A 27,017-nucleotide genomic window follows, 5' to 3' on the forward strand; every position below is an offset into this window, starting at 1 on the left:
TTCGCGTCTTTCTCCTTTGATTGAAGCGGTTGGAGCGTGCCCTAGCTTCCACCATTCTTCTCAAAATCGTCTCTTCTCTCCGCCAAAATCCCTTTCCATCCTCTTGTAACCCTCCTTCTACTCACCTTTTTGGTCTTCCGAGTCTCCCTGCCTGCTCTTATGGTGAGAATGGCTCCAAAGATGAAGCTTCCTCAAAGAAGAAAATCTGTCCGTGAGCTAGAAAAAAACATCCGCAGAAAAAGGCAAGCTGCTCAGACCTCCACTGCTCCCATTCCGGCTTCAGTATCTGCTCAAGGTCCCTCTCAGTCTCCCCTTAGCCCTAGCAAAATCCCTCTATCTGACAGAAAGGTAGAAACTGGCAAGAATGTGGATTTTAGATTCTTTGAAAAAGAAGGTTTCTCCTTTGGGACAAAGATAAAAAATTAGGGTTGGGGTTTTTACTGCTCTCTCAAGGAAGTTACATTTGTAGACTTGGTTAGAAAATTTTATCAAAATCTACACTATGGCAATGGAACAGTAACTTCTACTGTTAAGGGAGTTGATATATGCTTAGATCCTATTACTTTGGGAGAGATACTACATTTGCCCTGTGAGGGATATTCTTACATGGAACTTCCAGTGAAGGAAGAGGGGATCAGTGTAATTCTAGGAGGAACCTACTCGGGAAGTTTGAATAAATTGGAAGCCAAAATTTTGTCAATTGAAATGAGAATCCTACATCAATTAGTGACAAAGCTCTTCTTCCCTAGGAGTGGTAGGTATGACCTCCTTTCTGACAGAGATATTTGTATAATGTTTCATGTGATCACCCAAACCCCATTAAACCTCCCTGCTTTAATGATTGAGGCCATGAGAGAGACACTAAACAGATCCAAGGCACATCTGCCTTTTGGTATGGCTCTCACACTAGTTTTCAGGAGGTTTGGAGTCAGTTTTGAGGGGGAGGCATCTGCTAAGCTTTCTCACGCAGACACCATCAACCAACACACTCTGCACCGTATGGGATTCACTAAATCTGATGGTGGTTGGATCAAGGGTTCTGAGGAGAGAGCTGAGGACAGAGTAGAGGACAGAGCTGAAGAAGAAGGTCCCTCATCTCCTCTCCATGACTTCAGGGCAGCATCTCCAGATATCCAGTTTGTTTCAGATCCAGAGGCTGGCCCTTCAGAGTTCATCAGGAGGTACACACCAGTTCAGCAGCCAGTCAGCAGTGCACCTTCTTCAGAGTTCAGATTGGCTGATGATCAGATTGAGCAGATTTCTCAGCGTGTGGCTTCCTTGCTTTCTCGTCAGTGGAGCACTTCTGCATTTGCACCGGGATCCACATCATTAGATTCTTCTGATCAGACCTTGATCCCCCATATCTCCACTGTATTTCAGTTGATCACAGATCAGTCTATTCGGATTCAGCAGCTCGAGGATTGCATTTTGAGACTGACTGGGAGAGTTCTTGACTTGCAGGGGCAAGTCTTAGCTTTGGCCCATCCTCAGCCACAGGAGAGCACTATTGAGGTCACAGACCTTACTGCAGAGGCTGGCTGGCTCAGAGGTGCTTTGGAGGGTAGTTATGAGTTATTGAGGAGAGAGATCAGAGGCTCGAGTGAGCATGCATCTACTCAGTTCACTGCTCTGCTTCAGTCTGTTTCGAGAGCACTGAACGTTCTTGATTCCATTAGACTCACTCTTTCAGTCCAGTCTTTGGCCTCTCAACGTTCTCAGCCTCCTAGTTCATCTCGCTCACCTGCTCGTGCCAGCACCTTCACTCGTGGCAGAGGCAGACGGGGTAGAGGATGTGCTCTTGGTCGTGATCCATCATCTCCCCACCCTATCTCTGATGACTCCGATCCATCTAGTCATGAGCTTTACTAGATCCTAAGTGTTAGTCATATCTGTTGTTCTTTCTAGGATCTATCTTTTGGGCCATGTAATGATATTAACTGGTTGACTTTTATGGAATATGTATTGAAACAACTATGGTTTTAATCATCTTTTAATTATATATCTACTCTTTGTAATGATGTCAATCATGTCTTGATTATATATCTTCTCTTTGTTGATAATTCATATCTATGGTAATCTATGGCTTATTTTGGTTAATGATTGCTGTATTCAGGGGGAGCAAACATTAATGATTAGCACAAGAAGTTTGAAGAAACACTAAAGAGAAAACGTATTCAGAAAAAGAGGGGGAGTTAACAATGTTTGATGATGTCAAAAAGGGGGAGAAATTAAAGAAAAAGAAACATATCAAAAGCAAAATTATAAATTATTAAAAGACTTGAAAATAAAATGAATGAATTAGGAAGAAATTAAAGAACAATATCAAAAGTAAAATTATTAAATGACTTAAAAATATAATGAGTAAATTGCTAAGTACAATGCAAATGAGCAACCTTTAAAATTATTTCTTAGACATGCTCTGATATGCTTTAAAATTAGACTTGCTCTGATACATCTTAAAATTTGACATGCTCTGATATACTTTACAAATTAATTCTTAGACATGCATTGGTACACTTAATTATTTTTGCTCTGATACTAAAACTAAATAATCAAATGAGAATGAGCAAATTTTCAAGATACAACTTGCTCTGATAACAAAAATAAATTTTCTACTCTAATACCAAAATCACATAATCAAATGAGCAAATTTTCAAATCATTAAGCAATGGGCAAACTATTTATGCAAATGAGCACTTGTATCACATACCAAAAGAATCAATCTTCTTCTCAAGCAATGCACTTATAAGTTGGTAATAAATCTTCTTTTTATCTTCAAACTACTTATAATGCATTCTTTTGAAATTCATGATTCACATAGATACTTTTGTTCAAGTGTTTTGTCATCATCAAAAAGGGGGAGATTGTTGCTCCTTAGATTGATTTTGATGATTACAAAATAGTTGAAGGGGTACTAATAATTTTCATTTGAAAAAGACCTATTGCTCTTCAGGGGCAAAATCATAATTTTATCAAAACCCTGATTTGAAAGTATCAAATGATAGAACAAAAGATTTGTGATCCTTTGGCAAAAATTTTATTGTTTTTGGACTTGTATTTTGAAAGTTATGCATGTTTGAAATTCATGAGTCGACCCATGAGTCAACTCATGGCACATGAGCTGTTTGGCACGCAGATTTTTTGGCTTGGCACAACCTGTGAGTCGACCCCCAAGGCATGAGTCGACCCCCAAGGCATGAGTCGACCCATGAGTCGACCCCTACAGTTTTTAGGCCAAAAATCACAGAACCTTGTTTTCTGGTATTTTTCCACAGAGGTTGACCCATGAGTCGACCCCCAGGCATGAGTCGACCCATGAGTCGACCCCTGTGACGGGATTTCTCCGCAATGGCTAGTTTTTAACCCGTTTTAAGTGCTTTTAATGCTCATTTAATGTGGTCTAATGGCTCTTTTTCAGCCTAGAATATTTTTCTCTATTTCTTAAAGCTATAAAAGGATCCAAAAGGTGGGAAACAAGTAAGAGATTGGAAGAGTTAAGAAGAGCATTCAAGAGAGCATTCAAGAGCATTCAAAAGAGAGATTTTGAAAAAGGGTTTTTCAAGCCAACTTTTCAGCCCTAATCAAGAGTTTATTCAAAGCTTTGAAGAAGCCTTAAACCAAGCTCACCAACTCCTCAAGTGCACATTCAAGTCTCCGACCACTTTGAGGAAATCCAAAAAGGGTCTTCTTCTCCTGAGTAAAGTGTATTCAAAGTTATATTCGCTCATTAAAGGAGCTTTCTTTGTACTTATTTGTGCTATAAATTATTTTACTCAGTTTGAGTGATTGTTTTTGTTTTGGAGGGGTTCCAAAATAAGGGAAGGTTGATCCGAACATAGAATCAGAGTGTATTGGGTTGGCTTGTACCCGAAAAACAAGTGGTCTAGCTTGGGATAGCTAGAGTCAGAGTTTTCGACGTTTGTATTCGGGTTGAATACAAGATTAGTGGATTGGAATTCCCAAGTAGGAGCTTGGGGAGTGGATGTAGGTGCAAGGTTGGCACCGAACCACTATAAATTCTTTTGTTTGTAGTGTGCATAATTGCTTCTCTTTAACTCTTCATTATTTCCTTGCATTCTTGCTTTTGGCAATTAGTCTTGAATTAAGTTTATTCTCTTCATTCATTTAGCTATTGACGAACATTTTTCATAAGTCATTAGTTAAGCTTAAAATTTTTAGAAACTCAATTCACCCCCCCTCTTGGGTTGCATAGCTGGGCAACACTGTTAATATCAGAATAACTTGGTAGAGAATATTAAGTAATTTTTTAAAATTAAGAATGATTTCTAGGTTTGTGAGCCAGTCTATATAATTGGTTTCATTTAAATGGTTGATATCTAGGATTCGAGCAAGAGAGTTCGAAGCTAACACAATAAACAACAGAGAGCAAAGATTCTGTTCGTGCAAAAATCCACCGGCATCGGAGAAGCTGGAGTTGAGGGAGTCGCGGTCGCCATCGGGACCTGCAAAGAAAGTCTAAATCGGAGTTGGGGGTGCTCCGGTAAGACCCTCCGATGCTCAAGTCAGTTCACTGCCTCAACAAGAATGGAGTGCTCGTACGAAAATTTTAGCAGAGTTTTGAGATAGAGATTAAAGCTTAGAGAATAACGTATCTGGGGGTCCCCTTTTTATAGGCGGAGGGTGTAACAGATTGACAGCGACATCTGTAATCGCCTGGTAGTGGGCCGTTCGGGGCGATGAGGAGTTTGTTATGGAGAGTAGTGGAGTGGAGTCATGGCCATCACTGTGGCCTGCCACGTGGAGCCTGTTGTGGAGAGTGGAGTGATGTCCGTTGTCGTGACTTGTCAGAGCATGATGGAGCCGCGTGGGATCCGTTACAGGAAGTGGAGCAGAGTCGTGGCCATTACTGTGGCCTGCCAGGGAGTCCAGGCCCATCGATCGAAGCTCGGTTGGGGTGTCTGATGGAGAGGGGTAGCTCTCCATCTAAGAAGAGCTCGGATGTTGCTGGTGAGCCTTCTATCGTTGGGTGCCTTGGGTGCTAGTACTGCAGGCGAAGATCATCTGCTGTAGAAGCTCGGTCAGGGGCTTTCTGTGGGCAAAGTTCGGTTTCATGCAGAATCCGACAGAAGGTCGACCGGCAGTGGATGTTGGATGGCGTTGGAGAGGTTCACCCACTGGAGGGGTCTGACTGCTGGAGTCCGTGTGTCATGGAAGTTCGTTCGAAATCTGTCTGCTACAGAACTTTGATCGGAGTCTGGTTCCCGTAGAAGTCTGAATGGGGATTATTTGTTGAGGAAGCTCGGTCGAAGCCTGCCTGCAATAGAGGTTCAGAAAGAATTCATTCACAATAGAAGTTCAGGTGGAGGCTTACAGTAAAAATCCGACGTGGACCGCTCGTAGTAGAAATTCGGAGTAGATCGCTTGCAGTAGAAGCTTGGAGTAGATCGCTTGCAGTAGAAGCTCGGAGTAGATCGCTTGTGGTGGGGGCTCAGAGCCCGGCTCTTGTAAGAATTCGGATGAGGCCTACCTGCAATAGGAGCTCAGGGCTGAAGTCCGGCTCCCATAGGAGCTCGGACGAAGTCTACCTGCAGTAGGAGTTCGGGAAAGAAGTCCGGCTCCCGTAGGAGCTCGGATGAAATCTAGAAGGCGGTCGATCATCGTAGAAACTCAGATGGAGTCCGTCCGTCATGGAGATCTGCTGTTGGGAAAGTTTGGCCACTGACGAACTGACGAAGTTCTGGAAGAAATTTGGATTGGAGTCGATCGAATCCTGTTGGAAAAGATTTGGAAGAGGTCCAGAGAACGGTTGACCCTTGTAGGAGGTCGGTCGATAGTAGAATCCAGAGAACACTTGGGGCAGCCAGATAGACGATCGAAGAAGCTTATCGCTGGAGAAGCTCGGGAGATGCGGCAGGAGTTCGTTCGTCGGGGAAATCTGGTCGACACTTGTGGAAGAAGCTGTGGGAGTTTATCCGTCAGCAAAACTTGGGAACATTGCGGAAGCTTGACTGCCAGAGAAGTTCGGAAAGATGTCACCCAAGGTCGGACGTCGGTAGAGTCCCGGGAGGGTCACTCCTGATACGAACTTCGATTGGGGGGTATTTTATACCCAACACCAGTCCCCCTACTTTCGAGTTCGAGTTTCGAATGAAGGAAGTATAGAAAAATTTTCACAACCGAAGTTGCTCCCTTGAATCCTGTGCGCGATCGCCCTCAGATATCTTGGCATTTAATGCACGCGTGTCGGAGTCTTTTCAAGTCGGGGTGATCCGAATAGACTTTTCAGAATTTCTGCTAGAGCATTACTCTAGGTACGGTGCAATGATGGCTCTGCCAGCTATCAGTCATTTTTAGCCACCTACTGTGGCGAGTGGTACACGTGGCGAATACGGGTCGGCCTGGGGAGATCCGCAATCATTATTACGTCGGATTCCAGGGTCTATTTAAACCCGCCCTTCTTCCCCCGAGAGTTTCATTCTGCCTGAAAGTCCTGTTGGTGCCCATCTTCTTTCTGAGGGCTCTGACCTTCTTCGGCGTCCATTTTGGCCCTAGGTGTTCTTCGAGTCATCCCTGTCCCTGCATCTCTACATCCTTCGGAGCAACTTAGGTTAGTTCCAGAACTTTTGTTCCTTCTCTTGTCATTTAGGTGTTCCTTCTTCTTCATTTTTCTTCTGCCGCATTCCACCTGTTTAGTTTCCCACGAACCTTTCGTCTCTTATTTCTCCCAATTTTTTTGGGATTTTTAGAGTTTTTGCTTGAAATGTCTTCTAGCACCTCCGCCTCTAGCGGTTCCAGGAGTTCGTCTACCTCAGTCTCTTAGAACCCTCATACCGTAGATGAACCCATAACTAGGGTTGGACCTCATCCGATTTTTGTATCGGATGCCATTTCTTGTTCTCTGACTTCGGACGAACTCCTACTGATAAGGGTTCAGTATGGAGTTCCTCCGGAGTACGATCTGGAGCTTCCTGGTCCAGCCGACCAGGCTAGCACCCCCCCACCTGGCCGTTTCTGTCTGTACTAGGAGGCCTTCCGTGCTGGACTTCGGCTCTCGCTTTCGTCCTTCGTCATCACTCTTTTTTATTTTCTAGATATTTCTTTAGCTTCAGTCGCACCGAACTCTTTTAGGTCTTTGATAGGGTTCTTCTCCCTTTACCACATAGTCAAAGTTCAGCCATCCCTTCCTTTGTTTAGGTATTTTTACACCTTCAAGCGCCACCCCTCGGCAAAAGACTGGTGGTACTTCTCCCCTCAGTTCAGTAAGAAGGGGTTGCTGAAAGGTACTCCCTCTTCTATCCATAACTGGAAGGAGAAGTACCTCTATGTCCAATGTCCGACCTTGAGGCTGGGATTGCCCCCTTGGGGCTCCCTGAGGGACTCCATCCATCGGGCTCCTAGCCTGGGGGAGGACAACCTTCAAGCCACCCAGAAACTCCTTAGTTATCCAACTCCTTCCCTTTCCAACCTTCTGAAGGAGCAATTCCTGTTCAACATCGGCCTGAGTCTCCTGGATCCTGCGAGTATTCCATGTTTCCTTTTCTTTTTCCTTTCTTCTTCTCTTCTTCTTCTCTTCTTCTTCTTCTTTTTTTTTTTTTGACCATGCGTCACCTCTTCCTTTTTTCACTTCGTTACTGATCTCTTTTCTCTCTCTTTTTTTTTTCTTCTTTTTTTTTTTTTAGGAATGGACGTCGAAGCAGCACGGATGCTTGTCAGGGGCCTCAAGGTTCACAAAAGAAAAGGCACCGCGGTCTCCGGGTCGGCAAAGAAGGCCAGAACGGAGGAGACGAGCTCGGCCATGCCTGCCCAGGCAGCCCTCACTGTCGATGTTCCTTCAGACGTCGAGCCCCCAGTTCCCCGAGCCTCTTCGAGGAGTTCCCCCATCGAGGCTCCCGCTCCGGGGGCCCACTCCGAGGAGGCACCAGGGGTTGAAAGGGGGAGGAGAAAGAAGACTGTGGCTCGCAGGGTCAGCTCACCGAGCTGCCATCAAAGAATCCCACGGCTCTGAGGAAGAGCCGGTGGAGAATCCCTTTAATGACAGGGACCTGATAAAGTGACTAGTCGACGGGTGCATCTTGCCCAAAGTCTCCAGAGGATCGTTCACGCCGATCCCAAACAGCGGGTTTGGGACTCCCTGGGGTCCTTTCTCGAGGTAAGCAGATTCACTTTCCTCCTTCCCCTCACTCCTTCATTCAATTAACTTTTTGGCTTTAATTCTGGCCTTCTGACTGCCCTTATAGATCGGGCACTAGCTTCTCGCCAACATCGAGGTGATGAACAAGGCGAGGAGGGATGCTATCCAAGTGGAGGAAGGTTGTCGGACCGAGGCCGTCCGCCTCAAGAAAAAGGCTACCGAGGTAGCCAGCCTCCAAGAGGCACTTGAGAAAGAAAAGCAGGCCTCGGAGGAGATGGTGAGGAAGGTGGAGGCAGAGGTCGCAAATTTGACGGAGCAGATTCCGGCCCTGATCTCGAAGGCCAAGCGGTGGAGGAGTTCAAGGCCTCCATCGAAATGAGGGACCTAAACGTCAAGTTCGGCCAAGATGCATTCATCAAAGGATTCGAGCTCTGCCAAGAGAAGATGGTCAAGAAATTTCTCGAGCTCGACTTCAGCTTCTTGGATGAGGCGTCTGAAGATGAGGTCGGGCCCTCTCCAACTGCCGCTGCCACCGCAGCCCCCCTTCCAAGAACACCGAGCTCCCCAACTCCTGCTTCAGAGGTCTGAGACCTTTGACTTTGTATTTTTTTTTCACTATAATTTTTCCTTTTCCTTTTGTCTTTAAGAAACATTCAATCAATAAAATTGGGCTCCTCCTTATGGGGGACTTCTCTTCTCTTTTCTTTTTTCTTTCTGTAATGAGCCACGCCTTGATGCTTTTGTCTTCCGATGGTAGTGTCCTGCTGAAGCGCTTTTCTTGCCATAAGGAGTTCCGTTGAAGTCCATGATCCGACATCTGAGGAAGGAAGTTTGTCATTTAACAAAAAAGTCAAAGGAGATAGAGGACGAACTTCGCAGGCTGAGGGAGAGCCACTCAGAGGCTAGTGCGGAGGCCACCCACTTCCGGAACCTCCACGTGAAAGGGATCATGGATTACAACCGAAGGAAGGCAAACTTTAAGAAGGAGCTCGAGGAACATAAGAAGCACGCCAGCGATCGATCCTGAGCTCAGGCTTCCGGGAAGCTCGTCCTGGCTTTCGACTTGGGCCGACCATGATCGAGAATGGTCGAAGAAGTTCTCCGACCTTCAGCAACAGCTCCAGGATGTCGAGTCGAACTACAATGCATACCGGGCTGGCTGGTGCAAGCAGGTGGATGACTACAGGAGGAAGCTCAGGATGGCGACCGACGAGGTTGCCCACCTTCAAAGGCAGTTACTTGAAGGAGCCCAGTTCATCCCTGTTCGGGACCCCGATGAACTCCGATCCCTGAGAGGAACCATAGAAGAGCTATCCGTCACCCTTGGTGAGGGGAGGACCAAGCTGCAGCAGTTGAAGATCCAGCTGGCATACGAGTAGCAGGCGGTCAAGGATGTGGAGGCAGAGTCCGAGGTCCTGAGAAAAAGGCTCCGAGAGGTGGAGAACGAAAGCCAACGGTTTCATCGGATGTATCTGGAGATGCTGATAAGGAAGAAAGAATTGGAAGAAGAAGTCAAAAGCTTAAGGCACTCCCTGATGAGGGTCAAAACTGAAAGTTCGAAGTCGAAAGAGGCCGAGCTCCCTTAGGGCTCTTTTTGCCTTCCGTCCTTCTATATGTCCTCTTTTTCTGTTCTTGTCATTTTTCTTTTTTGGCCTTCGGGGCTCTGTAAAGTATATTTTGCTAATGAAATGAAAAGAAAATTTTTCATTACCTTATTCATTCTTGTATTAGGTCATCGTTACCAAATTTTTTTTGTCTTTTGACTTGTTCAACATCGACATCGTTTGAAGGTTCCTAGCCGTTGTCGTGTTGATTTGCCTTTTCATTCATGACCGTAGGTCTCTCTTTCTCTTTCTTCTTCTTCTTCTTTTTTTTTTTTGGGCCATTTGAGTTGCCTTGAGGAAGTCGATCTGTCCTTGGCCTGTGTTGAGTTCCCTCTTAGAGACTGAGGGTTTTTTAATGGGGGGGCTCCTTCTTCATTGAGGCGAGGTGCTTTGTGTCTTTGATAAAGTTTGGCTTCCATTTTTCACTGGTGTAGTCCGTCACTTTTCCTTCGCATCTCTCTCCTCTTTTTAAGTAATGGTTCTCCCCAACTCTTTACGGGGTCGCAGGAGCGTAGAGGGGCCATCGAGAAGGTTCTCTTTTTCTTATCAGGTCTTGAACGACCGGATCTTAGTTGGCATCAGGATGAGGTTCTCCTCCTATTCCTGATGTAGTCGATTTCAGCTCAGGTTAGGACGAGGTTCTCCTCCTATTTCTAACAGGGCTGTGGGGGCACATATGGGCATTGCAGGGCCTCTCCCTCCATCCGGTCTAAAAGTAACTGGGCCTTCGACTTTGCTCATGTTAGGGCGAGGTTCTCCTCCTGTCCCTAACATGACTGTGGGGGCGCATGAGGGCATTGTAGGGCCTCTCCCCCCATCCGGTCTAAGGAGAGCGGGCCTTCGACTTTGCTCATGTTAGGGCGAGATTTTCTCCTGTCCCTAACATGGCTGTGAGGGCACATAAGGGCATTGTAGGGCCTCTCCCCCCATCCGATCTAAGGAGAATCGGGCCTTCGACTTTGCTCATGTTAGGGTGAGGTTCTCCTCCTGTCCCTAACATGGCTGTGGGGGCACATAAGGGCGTTGTAGGGCCTCTCCCCCCATCCGATCTAAGGAGAATCGGGCCTTCGACTTTGCTCATGTTAGGGCGAGGTTCACCTCCTGTCCCTAACATGGCTGTGGGGGCACATAAGGGCGTTATATGGGCCTCTCCCCCCGTCCGATCTTAAAATAACCGGACTTCCAACTTTGCTCATGCTAGGATGAGGTTCTCGTCCTGTTCCTAACATGGCTTTATTTTTGTTGTCTGAAGGGGTTATCCCCTGTCGTTATGAGTCCATGCCGAAAGGGAAAGATATGCAAGTCTGAAAGGAATCTTGATTTAAAGTAAAGTCGTTAGTAATACATTTATAGGTTTTTCAAATTCTATGGTCGTAGAAGGTCTGCACCCCGTCAAGGTCCTCTAGAGATGGAGTTGATGATCTCGATTGGAGGCCGATCTCCGAGCTGCTCTTCCCTCCTCGACGGCTCAGGTTGCGGCAGGGCCCTTGGCCGATCCTCTTTACCCTCGGGCCGACGTCGAATGAACCTGTCGAGCTGACCTCGTCTGATAAGCTCCTCGATCTTGTCTCGAAGTTGAATGCATTCCTCTATGTCGTGGCCATGGTCGTGATGGTAGAGGCAGAATTTGTTAGGATTATGCTTCCCGGGGTGTGTGCGCATCCTTTCCAGCCTTGGGAGCTGCTCCCTGACCTCCATCAGCACCTGGATTTTCGATGCATTGAGGGGGGCATAGCTGCAAAATCTTCCTGGGGGAGAGCCCCACCGAACTCTGTGGTCCGGGCTTCTCTGCCTGTGAGCTCGAGGAGGAGTCTGGGCACACTTGTTCCTGGGAGGAGTCCGAGAACGTGGTCGAGCTTCACTCGGCCCTCTTTCAACTGCGGGCCTGCTAGAGTCGTCCGCCTACCACTCCTTCGCGGCCTCCTCATCCTTCAGCTTGAAGGCTTCCTTCACTCGGGCATATCCTTCGGCCCGAGCCAACAGATCGGCAAAGTCTCTGGGATACTTCTTTTTCAGGGAGAAGAGGAGGTCATTCTTTTGAAGGCTGCTCTTTAAGGTGGCCATTGCAACCGATTGGTCCAGGTTTCGGACCTCCAAGGTGGCGGCATTGAAGCGGTTGACGTAAGCTCGGATGGATTCTCCCTCTTTTTGCTTGATGTTAATGAGGGACTCCGAACCTCGTCGGGGATGCTGGCTGCTGACAAAATGAGCCACGAACTGGTGACTCATCTGGTCAAAGGAGAAGATTGTACCCGACTTCAATGTCGAGTACCAGTTTCTTGCTGCTCCCTTCAAGGTAACGGGAAAGCTCGACACAAGATGGCGTCTGGCGCGCCATGGAGCAGCATCATGGTTCGAAAGGCCTCCAGGTGGTCGACCAGATCCGAGGTCCCGTCGTAGCTCTCGAATTGGGGGAGCTTAAAGTTCGGCGGGATTGATTCCTGCATGATCATTTGAGAGAAAGGAGGGTCAGTACAGATGTCCTCACCATAAGCAGTGGGAGCACGATGGAGCTCTTCGATTCACCGGTTCATCTCCTGGAATCTCTGATCCAGGAGGTCCTCTTGATTGTGGGCCTCGAGGGTCTTCTGGTAGAGTAGAGGCAGGGACTCTCTGGGGGTTGAATCATGATCGGACGGAGGACTCTCTGCCTTCTGTTATTCTTTTCTGGGAAAGATAGGGCAGCTGGCCCATGTGGCCTGCCCGATCGTCGGATTCTAGAACTCCGATGATGCTCTTTCCAGCTGCACCGATGCCTGCAGCTGCTGCGACTGCTGTTGCATGGCCTGTACTGCTTCGGTGAGGCCCCTGACCTGTTGAACCAGCAGGTCAAACTGCTCCATGCCGACTGCCGTCGTCGGAGGAAGAGGAGCCTGGGAAATCGGAGATGAGGTCGGGGCTTGCGGAGCTCGCTGAGATCTGGCCGTGGAGGCCGTTGACTGCCTGGTGGATGCCCTTCGAGGAGGCATTAGCTGGAGATCAGGCAGGCAACCGGAGGAGGAGATGTCAGAGGAGATGAACGGAGGTGGTCCCATTGAGCGCTCCTTTAAGAACAAGGGTACTGTGAAGACACAGTGCCCTTCCTCTAGCACCAATCCTGTTGGTGCAAAAATCCGCCAGCATCGGAGAAGCTGGAGTCGAGGGAGTCACGGTCACCGCTAGGACCTGCGAAGAAAGTCTAAACCAGAGTTGGGGGTGCTCCGGCAAGACCCTCCGATGCTCAAGTCAGTTCTCTGCCTCAACAAGAATGGAGTGCTCGAACAAAAATTTTAGCAGAGTTTTGAGATAAAGATTAGAGCTTAGAGAATAACATATCTGGGGGTCCCCTTTTTATAGGCGGAGGGTGTAACAGATTGACAACGACGTCTGTAACCACCTGGTAGTAGACCGTTCGGGGCCATGAGGAGTTTGTTACGGAGAGTAGTGGAGTGGAGTCGTGGCCATCACTGTGGCCTGCCACGTGGAGCCTGTTGTGGAGAGTGGAGTGATATCTGTTGTCGTGACTTGCCAGAGCATGATGGAGCCGCATGGGATCCATTACAGGAAGTGGAGCAGAGTCGTGGCCATTACTGTGGCCTGCCAGGGAGTCCAGGCCCGTCGATCGAAGCTCGGTTGGGGTGTCTGATGGAGAGGGATAGCTCTCCATCTAAGAGGAGCTCGGATGTTGCTGGCGAGCCTTCTACCGTTGAGTGCCTTGGGCGCTAATACTGCAGGCGAAGATCATCTGCTGTAGAAGCTCGGTCAGGGGCTTTCTATGGGCGAAGTTCGGTTTCATGCAGAATCTAGTAGAAGGTCGACCGACAGTGGATGTCGGATGGCGCTGGAGAGGTTCACCCACTGGAGGGGTCCGGCTTCTGGAGCTCGTGTGTCGTTGGAGTTTGTCCGAAATCTATCCGCTACAGAAGTTCGGTCGGAGTCTGGTTCCTATAGAAGTCCAGATGGGGATCATTTGTTGAGGAAGCTCGACCGAAGCCTGCCTGCAATAGAGGTTCGAAAGGAATTCGTTCACAATAGAAGTTCAGGTGGAGGCTTACAGTAGAAATCCGACGTGGACCACTCGTAGTAGAAATTCAAAGTAGATCGCTTGTAGTGGTAGCTCGGAGTAGATCACTTGTAGTAGAAGCTCGGAGTAGATCACTTGTGGTGGGGGCTCGGAGCCCGGCCCTTGTAAGAATTCGGATGAGGTCTACCTGCAATAGGAGCTCAGGGCTGAAGTTCGACTCCCGTAGGAGCTCGGACGAAGTCTACCTGCAGTAGGAGTTTGGGGAAGAAGTCAGGCTCCCATAGGAGATCGGATGAAATCTAGAAGGCGGTCAACCGTCACAGAACTCGGATGGAGTTCGGTCATCGTGGAGATCTGCTGTTGGGAAAGTTCGGCCACTGACGAACTAACGAAGTTCTGGAAGAAATTTGGATTGGAGTCAATCGAATCCTGTTGGAAAAGATCTAGAAGAAGTCCGGAGAACGGTTGACCCTTGTAGGAGGTCGGTCGATAGTAAAATTTAGAGAGCACTTGGGGCAGCCTGATAGATGATCGAAGAAGCAAATCGTTGGAGAAGCCGGGAGATGCGGCAGGAGTTCGTCCGTCGGGGGAATCCGGTCGACACTTATGGAAGAAGCTGTGGGAGTTTATCCGTCGACAGAATTTGGAAACATTGCGGAAGCTCGGCCGTCGGAGAGGTTCGGAAAGATGTCGCCCAAGGTCGGACGTTGGTAGAGTCCCGGGAGGGTCACTCCTGATATGAACTTTGGCTGGGAGGTATTTTATACCCAACAGATTCTATTTTGATGTTTGTACTTATTTTATAATTTGCTTTAGAAACTTTTAGATGCAAAAAGTTTCTCACAATTTTATCAGATCTCCCACACTCTTCGGGTGGAAAAACAAAAATCTCTAATGCGACAATTGAGTTTTTAGTGGGTGCTGTAGTTCCATGATACTATGCACCTCACCTAACAGTTATTGATAATACGCACATCGATGCATGAATGACTCTTTGCCTAGATACTTCTCTAAGTATATTGCAGTGATTTAGTCTCTAAGTCATATGGGCTCACCTAATAATTATTGCCCACACTCCTTCGTTAAGTGAGACCCACCGTTCATAAGCAGATGCAAAGCCGTCATTGAGTCCCTCACCTAACAGTTATTGGGTATAACTCTATCTTTATCTTGAAGCAACTCGTTGCTAATAAAGTGGTTGCATGTTCCCAATGCAACTAAACCACTATGACCAACCGTGAACAATCAACATCGGTAGCATGCCCGTACATCTACAATAATGGAAGACCATTGGACTTAATATTTATCGAGAAATTTTGGATTTAGATCTCATCAATCAATCATCACATGACTGATCTAATTGGCATGGGCTAAATCAAATCACCAAGCAACCATATTTAAGACTCAATCTTTCAAATTGGCTAGGTAAGTAGAGATTAGTGGGGGTCCCCCATTGCTTCCTTAGCATCAATAAATTGACCAGATCAGTGAATGAAACTAATTAAATAACTACCTTTCGATTACTTGCCTTAAACACTAATTGGTTAATTGGTTCGAATAGATTAGCTTAGGTGAATCAGATTCGAGCCATAGAGTCAAATTAGGTCCTTAGGTTAATTGATTCTACATATAGGTGTCAATCGATTCGATCAACAATATTTGTATAATCTTAAGTTCTATTAACCTAATCCTAATCAATACTTGACTCAGTTCAATCAACTATCAAATTGATTTAGATCCATTATGATCAAATCAAAAATTCTAGATGTAATCCAATTAGATGACCTAATTTGATCTACCCATAACCAATTCTTCATGCACAAATACTAATTTTAGATCTTAAATCTAAATTTTTAGATCTAAATTTTTTATATGAAAAGTATGTTTTGATCTCAAAATAATTTTTAGATCATACATACAAACATATATCAAATACATGAATAAAGTTTAGATCATAGAAACTGATTTCAGCCCTAAATATACTTTTATATATCATATATACGAATTAAAATAGATCTCAAAACTCTTTTCAGATCTAAACAATAAAATATATATCACATATATGATAAAAAATTAGATCTAAAAATTTATTTTAATAAAAAAATTTAATATCATTCTAGGACGACCATACAGCATAACAAATTATGCTGAAACAACCTTATATCAGAAAGACATCAAAAACTTTTAGATCTAAAATTTTTCTCTACAAATATTAGATCTAAATCCTAATCTCATGCATATGACATGGCTCTAATATCACTATTGAAACTTCATGATTTCATATATGCAAAAATTTTGAAAGAAGTATGTAGTAAAAATTTTAAAATTTAGATTAAATCTAATTTAATCTAAGCATGTATAAGATCAAATCTTAAAACTATAAAATAGATCTACATATGTGAGATAGGATTCAAATATATAAATCAAATAGAAAAAAATAAATAGAGAATATCTAATCTTCATACCTTGGCATGGGTCGATATACACTGCGAACTGATAATCATGGATGTCATCTGAAAGTCCCTTAAAACCGCACAAGTGTCCAACCTCTATAGGTATCCACACGAGACTTCGATCTGATCAGAAGCTTCTTAATCTCATCGAGGTGCTAGCTCTCTTATAGAGATCGCATCTTGATGGTTGAAAATTTTTCTTTTCTCTCAAGACACTCTTAAAGAAAAAGAAAAGAATAAGAGGATGATGATCTCTACGCTAGAGATCATGAGAAGAACACTTTCTTCTCTTTTCTTTCTAAAATCCATGCACCAAATCTCTATGCTAGAGATGTAAGAACATATGTCCAACTCTTGGACAAAGAGGAGAGAAAATTCCATGTCCAAACTTGAATAAAACAAAAAGAGAAGAGATCTTAACAACCAACCTTTGCTTGTTGGTAAGAAAGAAAGGATAGAAGTCATAACCAACCTCACACCCTCCCTTCATGCCATGCCTTATTTCTCCCTTGAATTTTCATGCACGCCTTCTCCTCTTTTTGGCATCCAAAACTGATCCATATCAGCCCTTATTACCACCCCATATAATCTTATGTTTAAATAAGAATTGGAGATAAGGTTTTAGGTTAGAGATAAGAGTCCAACCATCCTAGGACTCTTGATTTTTGATGCCGCCACATCCTTTTCTTATTTGCACCCACAAAGCTCACAGAGAATAGGAGATAGCATGAATTCCTTTCAGGCTACAAACCTCACACAAAAGAGGAAAAATAGGTGCAAATTTAAAGGTGGGTGTGGGGCTTCCTTATGGCGCATGGAAAGGGAGAGTCCTAACTGTTGGAACCAGATCTAGGATTTCAGGGTTAGATCTTGAAACTTTTTCAAGATCATACAGCGGAAGACTAAAATAAATCAAAATTTATTTTTTAAAACCAGAGAATCCCTAGATCTAAGATCCTATTACATGATTATTACATAGCATTAAATCAGAAATTAAAATATATAAATATAGCGTGAACTACATGTTGATCATATCAACATGTTTCTATACCACATCTAATGTATGTATTAAACAATAGATCAGATCTATTACCTTGCAAGTTAGATACTCTAACCTCGCTGATCCGGGATTAAGGATGATGTTGCAAGCCACACACGCATCCGGCCTCTAGGAGTCATCCACACGAGCCCACGAATCTCTATCAGAAGTCCTGCTTCAGGAAATCAGCACAGTATGCTAGTACTGCGCTGATCCTTCTTTGATGGTTGATCAGGTGCCTCCTTCTTGATTTGGACTCTTCCAAAGATGAAAAGTAGAAGGAGGAGTTTTAGATCTGAGATGCTCTCAGGAAACTCAAGATGGAGGGAGGAAAGATATGAAAACAAAAACCCTAGAAGAAGACCCTCTTCTTCTTCACGTTTTTCTCTCTAGATACCCTAACTTGCATCTTTTATATCTCCACGACCCAAAGGTATTTCTCTCTGATTTTTGGATGGCCCAAAGGACTCTCAAATATCTATCTTCTCAAAATTTCACGAAGAAACTCGTTTCATACAGAGAGATATGATAGAGTCCTTGTCTAGGTCAAATACCTAGTCAAGGCTTATCCAAACATGACAAGTTAAGGGGCGCCCAACTCTTGAGCACCTCCTCCATATTTTCGTGCATGGATCACTAGCAAAGGGTGCACAATATATACCCTAAAAGCCACAAAAATTTCAAAAGAATTTGGATAAATTCGGTGCAAAATTGAAAGAGTTTTGGATTTCTAAAACTCTATCTCATAGAATTCGAAATCCAAACTTAATCCTTTTTGATTTGATCCAAACCACCTTCCATGTAAGAAAGATGAGAGGAAACCTTTTTGAACGTGGGAGAGACCTGGGAGAGGGCTTTCATCGCACAAAATAAGTGGAGATTGGCATTGAATAAGAGAGAGGGCATGGGGAAGGCTTATGTGGCGCAAGGTGGAATCCTAGTCTTACTAGGATTCTATCTTATGACTTGTTTTAATTTGGTTTTCAAATCAAATCAAATCAAAATTAGATCAACCCAATTAAAATAGGTCTTGACCCAATTAAGAACCTAATTTAATCAGATTAAATTAGATTTAAATCTGATTTAATTTTCTAATCAAATTAGAAATTAGATTGACCCAAGTCCTAGTTGAACTAGGACTAGTTTTTCCTTGCACTTGGCTCATCCAATAAACCAATTGAACTTGATCCAATCAAGCCCAAAATAAATCTAATTAAATTATATTTAATTAGACTTAATCTCAACCCATTGACTTAATCAAATTAAGCCAATTAGCAATCGAATTGCTAATCGATCTTCCTGCAATACTTGCACTGGGTTAAATGTCAATCGTATTGATCATTTAACCCTAGAACGATTCTTAATCGTTGATCAACCATCCGATCGGATCATGAACTCTAATATGTGTGACCTCATAGGTCCGAACCTAAGTCGGTAGCACAAAAATAAATTCCTGTACCAATCGAAGTGACCATCTAGCAATGATACCCGACGACCGGATAGGTCGAATGTGTAGAACAACATCCTTAGAACCCATGCGGATATAGTTTTCATATAATTCATCCCCTTGACCAAAATGATCATAGGACACCCCAGAGTTCAACTGTCAACTCTGATCAGGTTGTCCACATTGTATTTCAAAATATTAAATCCATCTGATGGATTACCCTGGCCAAGGTTTTGCTAAATTGAAATACAGCGACTCATTCTTCTCCAACTCCTGGAGTGGTCAATCCCATCTCGATCACATTCTGACTTTGCAAGTACTTGACTGTGCCTAGAAGCCTTCCGTCCCTAAATTAGAAATTCAGTTAGTCTAGTACCAAAGCACAGTGAGTTGCTTGCAAGTCACTGAGGCAATCCCGAGTCTAAGGGACACTTATACCTACATCCCATCAGAGACATTCTCGACAGCAGAATACTCTGGAGTTGGTCACGTTCAATGACGATATACCCTTACATCTCACCTGTATGCCATACCAGTGTCTCCACACTCCTTGGTTAAGAGGACAACCATCCCATATGGCCTACAGCGACCTATGCTTGATAGAAGCTGTCGTCCTTATTAACAGCTTATCATTTGGTCGTGAACAGTTTTAAGGACTAATCGATAAATCCTCTCTTTATCGAACTTAAATAGTCCTAAGAACTTCATCATAACAACGGAGTTCATTAGAAGATGAAAGCTGATGATGAAGATGCCAAATATATTTTATTTATTAACAAATAATTACAATACTTGGTTGCTCAACCGTCAACAGCTTGACGATTGGCTTTTTGGGACACATTGTCCAACAACTCCCACTTATCTTATGGCCACTCGGCATAGTATCTAATACCCATCTTCGACTTGTGGTTGTCGAACTCCCTTATCATCACGGCTTTAGTGAAGGGGTCGGCTAGGTTCTCCTTTCCATCGATCTTCTGAAGATCAACGTCACCTCGATCCACGATCTCTCGGACCAAGTGGAAGCGGTGCAAGATGTGCTTCATCCGCTGATGTGCTTTGGGTTCCTTCACCTGAGCTATGGCACCAGTGCTGTCGCAGTAGAGCAGGACTGGACCATCGAGGGAGGGTGCTACTCTGAGCTCATTGATGAATTTTCTCAGCCACACAGCTTCCTTCAAGGCATCCGATGCTGCGATGTACTCTGCTTCACAAACAGAGTCCACCACAGTATGTTGCTTGGAACTCTTCCAGCAGATGGCTCCACCATTCAGAGTAAAGATATAACCCGACACGCTCCTGCTGTCATCATGGTCAGATTGGAAGCTGGAGTCTATGAACCCCACAAGTTTCAGATCTGACTCGCCATAAACCAACCATTGGTCCTTAGTATTTCTCAAATACTTAAGGATGGCTTTAACCACTTTTCAGTGATTTTCTCCAGGATCAGATTGGTATCTACTCACTACTCCTAGTGAGTATGCCACATCTGGTCTTGTACATGTCATGGCGTACATGATAGATCCCACGGCTGAAGCATATGGGACTCTACTCATACGCTCTCTCTCTTCAGGAGTTGTCGGACAATCCTTCTTAGAGAGAAAAATTTCATGGCCTATCGGTAGATAGCCCTTCTTGGAATTCTCCATGCTGAACCTCCTCAGCACAGTGTCTATGTACATGGACTGGGATAACCCAAGCATCCTTTTAGATCTATCACTATAGATCTTCATCCCTAGGATGTAGGATGCTTCACCCAAGTCCTTCATGGAGAACTGTGATGACAACCAAACTTTTATTCCCTGTAGTGCGGGGATGTCATTCTCGATTAAGAGAATGTCATCCACGTACAAGACAAGGAATACCATAACTGGACCATTTGCCCATTTATAGATGTAGGGCTCTTCTCCATTCTTAATGAAGCCATACGTTTTGATCACCTTATCAAAATGCATGTTCCAACTCCGAGAAGCTTGCTTCAGTCCATAAATAGACCTCTGAAGCTTGCACACCTTGGACTCATCTGTGGATGTAAACCCCTCAGGTTGTATCATATACACCTCTTCAGTCAGCTCTCCATTCAGGAAAGCTGTCTTTACATCCATCTGCCAGATCTCATAATCCAGATGGACAGCTATTGCAAGCATTATCCGAATGGATTTGAGCATTGCCACAGGAGAAAATATCTCGTCATAGTCAATACCATAACGTTGACGATACCCCTTGGCGACCAGACGGGCTTTATAGGTCTCCACCTTTCCGTCTGCGCCCCTCTTCCTTTTGAAGACCCATTTACACCCAATGGGTTTAACCCCTTCAGGTGGGTCAACCAATGTCCATACATCGTTGACCTTCATGGACTCCATTTCAGATTTCATGGCTTCAAGCCATTTCTCAGAATCAGGTCTCTGCATTGCATCCATATAGGTGATCGGATCCTCATTATTCTCATCAAGTTCGATGGGATCACCGTCTCGGACCAAGAAATCATAGTATCTGTCTGGCTGACGCGGTACTCTACCGGATCGCCTTAATGGTGCAGGTATATTGGGCTCCGGATCTGATCTAATCATATCCGCCTCAGGTTCAGCTATTGGTGTCGGTCCTTCTACCTGTTGAACTTCATCAAGTTCAACCTTAGAGGAAACGGTTCCTTCACCAAGGAACTCCTTTTTTAAAAAGATTGCCTTAAGACTGACAAACACCTTTTGTTCATCAGCATGATAGAAAAAATATCCTTTTGTCTCTTTGGGGTACCCTATAAATGAGCATTTGTCAGACCTAGGTCCAAGTTTGTCTGTGACTAAACGTTTGACATAGGCCGGGCACCCCCAGACCCTAAGGTGTGAAAGTGCTGGCTTACGTCTCGTCCATATCTCATATGGAGTCTTAATTACAGACTTACTTGGAACCCTATTTAACAGATAACAGGTCGATTCGAGTACATATCCCCAGAAGGATATCGGCAAGCTAGCAAAACCCATCATGGATCGGACCATGTCTAACAGAGTCCGATTCCTCCTTTCAGACATACCATTATGCTGTGGTGTTCTTGGAGGAGTCCATTGGGAGAGAATTTCATTCTCTCTTAGATATGTGAGAAATTTACTAGAAAGGTATTCTCCTCCTCGATCAGATCGAAGAGTTTTAATACTTTTTCCAGTTTATTTTTCTACTTCACTTCGGAATCGTTTGAACATTTCAAATGAATCTGACTTATGTTTCATCAGATAGACATATCCATATCGGGATAGGTCATCCGTGAAAATTATAAAGTAGAAATATCCACCTCTAGCACTGGTGTGCTCATGGGCCCGCATACATCAGTATGTACTAGGCCCAAGAGCTTAGTAGCTCTCTCACCTTTTTCAGTAAAAGGTGACTTGGTCATTTTACCAAGAAGACATGACTCACAGGTTGGAAGTGATTCACAATCACTGACTTCGAGGATTCCTTCTTGAGTCAACCTATTTATTCTGTTCTTGTTTATATGACCTAGACTCCAATGCCATAAGTAGATATCTGACATACTATCTAATCTAGGGTGCTTGCCAGTAGAATAGACTCTTATCAGGCTTGATCTTTTTGGTCTGGCTCTGCACTGATGTCCCAGCCTGAACTTGCACCTTCTTCACTTTCTTCTTCTTATTTTTCTTCCCTTTCTTAAAAGGTCGAGAACCAGAAGATGAACCTCCCACTCAGTTCACCGACTCCTTGTGAAGTTGGTGTTCCTTCTTAAAGTTCTGAAGCAACCCCAGTAACCTGTGGTAGTTCTCTTCAGGCTTTGTCATTCTATAATGAGTGAGGAATGAGAGATAAGACTTGGGCAGCGAGTTCAGTATTGCATCTTTCCCAAGCTGCTCATGCAAGGGAAAGCCGAGCTTGCTCAATCGTTCCATCAGCTTGATCATGTACAATACATGATCAGTGACAGAGGCACCATCCCGCATTTTGGCGTTGAAGATGGCACAACTAGTCTTGTGCCTCTCTACATCATCAGGTGTGCCAAAGGCATCCTCCAACACTTGAAGCATATACTTTGGCTGAGCCATCTCGAATCTGCGACTGAACTCGTCGCTCATGACAGCCAGCATGATACAGCGCACCGTGGTCCGATAATTGAGCCACTTCTGGTAAGTATCTCTAACTGTTCCATGTGCATTGATAGCTGGCTCCTCAGGTGCAGGATCCATTATTACATATAGGATCCATTCATGCTCCAAGACTATCTTCAACTTTCGGTACCAGCTACCGAAGTTGGGTCCCACCAACTTATCATTGTCCAACAATGATCGGAGCGATAGGGAAGTGGCCATATTTACACAAAGGAGAACCATAACCTAATTAGTAATTGATTCATTAAACCTAAAGATTTAGCCTTTAATCAAAAAGTTTCTCCCACTATTTTATTCGAATTGGTAGCCTCTACCTCCAATTCGAGGAATTACCCTAATTCTTTAGTGGGTACTAGAATCCACTTAGACTGCACACAAGCCCAACTTTGGTTGGCCAACCCATGTACATCTAAGGGTAGGTTCATAACCAATTGTTTCTCTAAATAATTTCTAGTAATTTTAATTTAGCCCCAAAAACCTAATTAGTAGGCTTTGGCCTCCACTGTAAGGATCCGGTTAGGTCCAACCATTAACATGATCATACTTGGTGTATCTAACCAACGAATGATTAAGCCAACTTTGGTTGGCTCACCTAACCACCATTAGAGAGACACTTTCAAGTCATCATATGATGAGTGATAATTCCATTAGTCAACAAGCACCAGGCCTTTGGGTTGCAATGATTATTGAGTTAATGGACTCATTATCAAACACCTTAATGGGAGGCTATGACTCAATTATCTCCATAACTTGATCATTTTAAGGACCTAATAATTTTAGAGGATTTAAATAATTTAGAGGATGAGGTCAGATGAACCAGCTTATCATGATCCTCCCACTGGCTTCACCAAGTCAGCTTAAGAGAGACCATTAAAAGGGCTGGTCTAGGAGCACCTAAATCAGTCACACTGATTTACCTAGCTGACATGGGTCAGCTCGAATAGTCAAGTGATCCGATCAAAACATAATTTCACTAAGAGGCCAGGTAAGTTCGATCAGTGGGAGGGTCTGTCAAAGCTTGCCTTGACACCATCAGAAATGGCCAGGTAAGCGGGCTCCCAATTAAAAACCACCGGTCTGGTTTACCTTAGACACCAACTGGTTTAATTAGTTTCGATTAGATCAACCTAACAGTTCGTGCTAGACCGCTTAGCCAAGAATCAAGTCCATTTGGTTCTCGTTAAAGGCATGGACTTGACCAACTACAACTATTATAATTGATCTAGAGAATCCTTGACCTAATCTAAGACAACAATTGATTAGATTTAGTCAATTCTCTAATTAAGTCCATCTTAAATCTAACCATAGGTCTAACCCAATTAATGGACCTAATTCTCACTAACCCATTAACCCAATGTGTTATGATTTGTGTCTTAGGTTCTTCAATTCACAATCCTAGAACCTAATCAAACAACTTCTTAATTCTTAATTAAGTTTTGGGCTGAGGGTTGGGTTTGGCTTTTCAAAAAATAATTTTCATATCTGTAAAATAATTTTACAATATGATTCTACCAACCATATTGCATGTTTGATTCATAATCAAGATACAAGTGAATTAAACATGAAACTACTTTAGATCTAATCTAAACAGGTTCATGTAATTGAAACAATTTCAACTTTAAACAATTTCTTTGCACAAAAATAATTAACAAAGAGATTTTATTTTAGATTTAAATATCTTTTAAATCTAATAACTCAAAATTTTAATTTAGATCATATCTAACAAATTTATGATTAAAGATAGATCTACACAAACTAGGACAACCTTTGCACTGTAAGGGGTAAACCTTACAACAGGACAACCTTGCAGTTTGTGATTGATCTAAAATTTTAATTTTAGATTTAATAATTAGATTATAAATTAGATCTAATCTAAGAAATAATCTAAGCATGTATAAATAATCATGTAATAAAGAACCTAGGCTCTGATACCAATTGTTGGAACCAGATCTAGGGTTTCAGGATTAGATCTTGAAACTTTTTCAAGATCATACAGCGGAAGACTAAAATAAATTAAAATTTATTTTCTAAAACCAGAGAATCCCTAGATCTAAGATCTTATTACATGATTATTACATAGCATTAAATCAAAAATTAAAATATATAAATATAGCATGAACTACATGTTGATCATATCATCATGTTTCTATACCACATCTAATGTATGTATTAAACAATAGATCAGATCTATTACCTTGCAAGTTAGATGCTCTAACCTCACTGATCCGGGCTTAAGGATGATGTTGCAAGCCGCACATGCATCCGGCCTCTAGGAGTCGTCCACACGAGCCCATGAATCTCGATCAGAAGTCCTGCTTCAGGAAATCAGCACAGTATGCTAGTACTGCACTGATCCTTCTTTGATGGTTGATCAGGTACCTCCTTCTTCTTGATTTGGACTCTTCTAAAGATGAAAAGTAGATGGAGGAGTTTTAGATTTGAGACACTCTCAGAAAACTCAAGATGGAGGGAGGAAAGATATGAAAACAAAAACCCTAGAAGAAGACCCTCTTCTTCTTCACGTTTTTCTCTCTAGACACCCTAACTTGCATCTTTTATATCTCAACGACCCAAAGGTCTTTCTCTTTGATTTTTAGATGTCCAAAGGACTCTCAAATCTCTATCTTCTCTTAAAATTCATGAAGAAACTCATTTTATACAGAGAGATATGATAGAGTCCTTGTCTAGGTCAAATACCTAGTCAAGGCTTATCCAAACATGGCAAGTTAAGGGGCGCCCAACTCTTGAGCACCTCCTCCATATTTTCATGCATGGATCACTAGCAAAGGATGGACAATATATACCCTAAAATCTATAAAAATTTCAAAAAAAATTTGGATTAATTCGGTGCAAAATTGAAAGAGTTTTGGATTTCTAAAACTCTATCTCATAGAATTTGAAATCCAAACTTATTCCTTTTTGATTTGATCCAAACCACCTTCCATGTAAGAAAGATGAGAGGAAACCTTTTGTGAACATGGGAGAGACCTGGGAGAGGGCTTTTGTCACACAAAATAAGTGGAGATTGGCGTTGAATAAGAGAGAGGGCGTGGGGAAGGCTTATGTGGCCCAAGGTGGAATCCTAGTCTTACTAGGATTCTATCTTATGACTTGTTTTAATTTGGTTTCCCAAACCAAATCAAATCAAAATTAGATCAACCTAATTAAAATAAGTCTTAACCCAATTAAGAACCTAATTTAATCAGATTAAATTAGATTTAAATCTAATTTAATTTTTTAATCAAATTAGAAATTAGATTGACCCAAGTCCTAGTTGAACTAGGACAAGTTTTTCCTTGCACTTGGCTTATCCAATAAATCAATTGGACTTGATCCAATCAAGTCCAAAATAAATCTAATTAAATTATATTTAATTAGACTTAATCTCAGCCCATTGGCTTAATCAAATTAAGCCAATTAGCAATCGAATTGCTAATCGATCCTCCTGCAATACTTGCACTGGGTTAAATGTCAATCGTATTAATCATTTAACCCTAGAATGATTCTTAATCGTTGATCAACCATCCGATCAGATTATGAACTCTAATGTGTGTGACCTCATAGGTCTGAACCTAAGCCGGTAGCACAGAAATAAATTCCTGTACCAATCGAAGTGACCATCTAGCAATGATACCCGACGATCGGATAGGTCAAATGTGTAGAACAACATCCTTAGATCCCATGCGGATATAGTTTTCATATAATTCATCCCCTTGACCAAAATGATCATAGGACACCCCAGAGTTCAACTGTCAACTCTGATCAGGTTGTCCACATTGTATTTCAAAATATCAAATCCATTTAATGGATTACCCTGGCCAAGGTTTTGCTAAATTGAAATACAGCAACTCATTCTTCTCCAACTCTTGGAGTGGTCAATCCCATCTCGATCACACTCTGACTTTGCAAGTACTTGACTGTGCCCAGAAGCCTTCCGTTCCTAAATTAGAAATTCAGTTAGTCCAGTACCAAAGCACAGTGAGTTGCTTGCAAGTCACTGAGGCAATCTCAAGTCTAAGGGATACTTATACCTATATCCCATCAGAGACATTCTCGACAGCAGAATACTCTGGAGTTGGTCATGTTCAATGATGATGTACCCTTACATCTCACCTGTATGCCATACCAATATCTCCATACTCCTTGGTTAAGAGGACAACCAACCCATATGGCCTACAGCGACCTATGCTCGATAGAAGCTGTCATCCTTATTAACAGCTTATCATTTTGGTCGTGAACAGTTTTAAGGACTAATCGATAAATC

Source organism: Elaeis guineensis, chromosome 11 (genome assembly GCF_000442705.2).
Source record: "Elaeis guineensis isolate ETL-2024a chromosome 11, EG11, whole genome shotgun sequence".
Taxonomy (NCBI): domain Eukaryota; kingdom Viridiplantae; phylum Streptophyta; class Magnoliopsida; order Arecales; family Arecaceae; genus Elaeis; species Elaeis guineensis.